This window comes from Chenopodium album, chromosome 9 (assembly GCF_948465745.1).
Source record: "Chenopodium album chromosome 9, dcCheAlbu1.1, whole genome shotgun sequence".
Lineage (NCBI taxonomy): Eukaryota > Viridiplantae > Streptophyta > Magnoliopsida > Caryophyllales > Amaranthaceae > Chenopodium > Chenopodium album.
The window spans coordinates 29,439,885-29,444,826 of NC_137842.1; the positions used below are offsets into that span (position 1 = coordinate 29,439,885).

Consider the following 4,942-nt stretch of genomic DNA (forward strand, 5'->3'; position numbering starts at 1 on the left):
ATCCGTAACGGGCAGCGGGCGTTACGTATGCTGCCGCTACGGATAGGATATGTTATTCGTAACGGGCGCTGCCCGTTACAAATAATGGGTTATTCGTAACGGGCAGTCTGAGTGCCGGGGTTATTCGTAACGGGCACTCAGACTGCCCGTTACGAATAACGGGTTATTTGTAACGGACAGTTTGACTGCCCGTTACGAATACAATTGAACCCAAATTAAAAAAAAAAAAAAAAACCAGCAGGTGATACCTGCTAGTATGCTGCCAAATTTTAATTACAAAAAATAAATAATATTTTATACAAATATACAGTTATTCAATTAGCAAAAGCTATACAACATTCAAATGATTTTATCAATTAAAGAAATTTAAAACAAGTCATGCACTTGCTAATTGCTATAACTAAGATGAGATTCAAATTCAATACGTTGCTCTCTCGTTTGCTCATAATTCGAAACTGTTTCAGCAACAACAGCAGATTGTTGTTCTTTCTCGGGTTGTTCCTGTTGTTGTTTAATTTTGGCGTGATTTCAGCAAAGGGGGGCAGTGGAGGAGGAACTGGAGGAAGCGCTACCAACCGTGTTGATTGTTGAACTGTTGAAGCCCCCGGAGAAGATCTGAGTAGCATATCTTGCCGTACTCTCGGTTTACTTATCACCATACCCAAACTAGCAAAGAATGATCCAAAATCGGAAAAAAAAATAATAATAAAATCGATAGATCTGAAGCAAAAAAATGCAAACTACACTAGTGAAGAATCAAACACAACATGCCTATATTATTTATTAAAGTTAAAAAATAATATATACAATTTTAGCTTTACAATTTTACAAACCTGATTTTCAGCTCCCATAGGCAAAACAAGTGAACCGGGAATGCTAGAGCCATCACTACTTGTCATGTATCTCTCCTAATCAAGAAGAACCTGCAAAAAAAGAACTATTAAATATTAATCTGCATAGTTAAAAATACACACACACACATCAGGCTGAGGGCAGTGCTTGTAAGCCTTACATATATACTGCTTATGGAAATTATACAACGACACACACACACACACTACACATTTATCAAGCTGAGAGCCGAAAAATTCGAAAGGAAACCAGAGTAACTATGACAGTTCCAGTGCTTGTAAGGCTTACATATATACTGCCTATGGAAATCATACAATGAATACAATAAAAGGAAAGGAAAATACCTGCTTAATAATCTCTTGATGGGTGGCCAGAAGCTCTTTGTATTTCTCCTGCAAGTCTGACGTCTCAGTTTGAAGTTTCTCATATTCAGCAACAGTAGGTCCCCCTAATTTTTGTTGCACACATCTGTAAAACAAAAACTATAAAACATTAGGGTAGATGTTTATAATTAAAACAAGCTGTCATAACTTATAATCAATAGTTGTAGAATTATTAATAAAAGCACAGGGCATCTGTTGGGGAGTGGAATGACTGAATGAGCTCCAATCCCATCCAAAAAGAAATACAACCACTCCAAAAGTTGCCATTAAAATAAGTGTATATAAACGAGTAACCAGTTAAATATATACGGATAAATCCCATAAGAGAATTTAAACGGTAGACAACAAATCCGACAACAAATCATATAATAAACTTGATAAGAAACAATTTGGTAGGGAGTTTAGAATATGGGACCTTGCTAAGAGTCTACTTAGTATCTATGTTCATAAATCTTGCAATAAACATGAAAATGACAGTAGCAGGTATCTCTTTAAGTGGCAACTTAAACCACACGACATCTTGGATGAGAAATCACCAGAAAGTAAGATCATAAGGAATGTCAATGGTATCAATTTCCTCATTTCAAGGACACTTGAGAACGAAATAGATAAACAAGAATAAAAAAAAATCTTAGTCATATGTCAAGTTATCCTACAAATTTTGTAGAACAAACCAGAAAACAAAGATGAACAACTGCCAAAGTACACAACTCGAACTGCATTCGTTCCCAAAATCATAACTTTCCTCTAATTCTACCAAGTTAAACCACCATAAACATCATCTCACCAGTATCTTTGAATAGCAGGCATAAATGCAGACGCTAACTTTCTATAATTAGACAACGTATACAGATGATGCTTTTACTCATATATCAGTATCAATTGTAATTCTCTAATATAACCAACTTGAATGTTCATCTTCTCTTTGATAACAAATATGCAGGTTATGCATTAATACAATCTTAACAAGTCATTGAATTTCTTCTCAAATTGACGCAGTCGGAAAGGTAGCAAGAAAAGCAAGCGCTAATCCTTCGCAAACAGACAGATTTACAAGCGATAAATCTGTTAAAATACTCCGGAATCCACCAGAAAAGAGTATAACTCTTGAGATTATTATAAAAATGTCAAAAGCTGAATATTAAAGACGGCTAAAACGTTTAAGTAGTCTAAACAAAACCCTAATGTGAAAATAAAATAAAAATAAAATCCGGAAAATGTTTAAACGCTATTTTCGGGCCTTAAATGAACTCGGATGGCTTAAAAAGCCTGTCAATCACAGCGAAGCGGTGTGTTGGACTCATTGGCCCATTTCCATTTCCGAAAACGTATTTTATTAAGCAATCTGACTCCGGGAGCCCGACTAGTAGAAATCATTACCCTTAAAAAATGAAAATCAAGCTTTATGACGTTGCACTTCTTCGTCGAACCGAGAAGCTAACCTCTCTACGTCACAAATCTAAGCGGCCAACTACATACTTTTATCTTAAAATCGCAACTATTCATGGAGTCAAATTAAGTATATACCAGTAATACCACCATTTAATCATCCATTTTAATTTTAATATTAATTAATTCCCCCATAATTCTATAAGATCTGAGATCTTAAGAATCCAGAAATGAACAACACATTTCGAATTATTTATTGCACAAATTAAACACTTATTCATTTTAAACTCTAATTATATACCAAATCCCACTAAAATTGATTAAATAATTTAAGTATATACCCCCAATTTTATCATTAATCAATTAACCCACAATTCTTAAAATAAAAATTCACAAGATTTGAGATCTTGAACCCTAGAAAAAACAGTCCATTTCAAATCAAAAATTCTACAAATCAATCATTTACTCATTTCATTAAAATCATCACAACATGAATCAAACCCAACAAGATCCAATACATAAAAACAATAAAACCCCATTTAAGATCTGGAAATTTCCAAAATCAAGGGCAAATTACAGATAAAAAAAAGGGGATTAAATCGAAAAATGACGAGATAAATGAAATTATACCTGGGTAGAGAAGATGTAGCAAGAACACCAACGAACTTCAGGAACAAGAGTAGTATGAGTCTCAATAAGAACAACAGTTTGAATAGTCATATGAAGAGATCAAGTCATCTTAGCACCTTTAAAAGGTTGAGAAGGACCAAATTCAGTACGGCAAGACATAAGTCCAGGCATTTCGACTTCAGCAAGCTTGATTTCAAGTCTACCAGAGGTGGTCTTCTCGACTGACAATGGAGTCGCCGCCATTGTTGTTTAGCTTGAAGAACAGGAAGAGAGAGAAGGCGAGTGAGGAAGAAGAGAAATGCGGGAAGAGAAATGAGCAGTGTTGACAGTGATTTGAGGAGAGAGAAAGAGAAGATGAGTGAGGAAGAAGAGGAATACAGAAAGAGAGAGTGATTTGAGGAGAGAGAAAGAGAAGAGGAGTGAAGAAGAAATGCGGCTAGGGATTGTTCCTCTAGGAACCGATCTTTAACCCTAGAGAGTTATTTAGTTGTAACGGGATTTATATTTGTCCGTTACAATTAATAACTATTCGTAACGGGCATTAATTTGCCCGTTACGATTATTAATTATTCGTAACGGACATTATTTTGCCCGTTAAAAATAAGTTTTTCCGTAACGATAAAAAATTTTGCCCGTTACAATTACTCTTTTTGTAACGGATTTTATCATGTCCGTTGCAAATAGGGTGTTAAAAATGACAATTTTTCCACTAGTGGGCGTAACCATCCATGAATGATAGGAGTGCATGGTTTGCTGTGTTATCGACCAAAATGTCAATGTGAGGTAGAGGGAACCCATCTTTTGGGCTTGCTTTATTGAGATCCCTGTAATCAACACACATTCTGACCCTTCCGTCCTTCTTTGGAACCGGAACAACATTTGCTATCCATTCTGGATATTTGGATACTCTGATGAAACCTACGGCCAACTGCTTCCTGATTTCTTCCTTGATTTTAAGAGCCACATCCGGTTTCATACGGCGCAGCTTTTGTTTGACAGGCTTCATACCTGGAATGAGTGGTATCGTATGCTGAGCTATATCCCTGTCAATTCCTGGCATATCTTGGTATGACCAAGCAAATACATCAACAAATTCACTAAGCAAGTTAATTAGCTCTTTGCGTTCATCTTGACTTAGTGTTAATCCAATTTTTACTTCTTTAACAGTCGTATCATTGGAAATGTTAACTGTTTCTGTATCTTCGATAACTGCTGTTTTATTTTCGTGTTCTTCCATTGCTTTTATTATTTCTTTGTCATTTTTATCATTAGCAAAGCAATATTGATCAGGGCTAGGGGAATGACACGCATCATAAGCAAAGGTACTCATTTTATTGAATTCATTGGCTAATACATCAAGAGGGGCAAGGTCGGCTGCGACCTCACCGGAATTATTAGGACTAGAAAGAGAGGACTCAACAAGAGACTCAGGGTTGAACTCTATAGCAGAAAGAGGGTCGGCCTCAGACTCTAAGGACTCGTCTACAGACTTAGACTCAGACTCGGATTCGGACCCAGACGACTCAGACTCATCAAACATAGGACCCTCGCCAGCTGTTATTTCCAACTTCTCTCCACTCGGCGTAGTGATCCTCAATGTCTTGCGCCATCCCCTTGAAATGTTGTCAGCTTGGACGATTAAATCGGAGGGGTAAAAATCCTTGTTTGCTATGACAGCTTGAACGAGC

The 4,942-nt window shown here is 36.4% G+C and overlaps 1 long non-coding RNA gene across 1 annotated transcript; it reads right to left on the reverse strand.

The window, feature by feature from the left end:
• Positions 1–289: 289 nt before the first annotated feature.
• On the reverse strand, positions 290–3,670 carry LOC145559692 (uncharacterized). Its single transcript, XR_014092874.1, has 3 exons — positions 3,255–3,670; positions 834–1,320; positions 290–666 (listed from the first exon to the last, which is right to left on the reverse strand). It is a non-coding gene; the product is annotated as an uncharacterized LOC145559692 (long non-coding RNA).
• Positions 3,671–4,942: the final 1,272 nt, after the last annotated feature.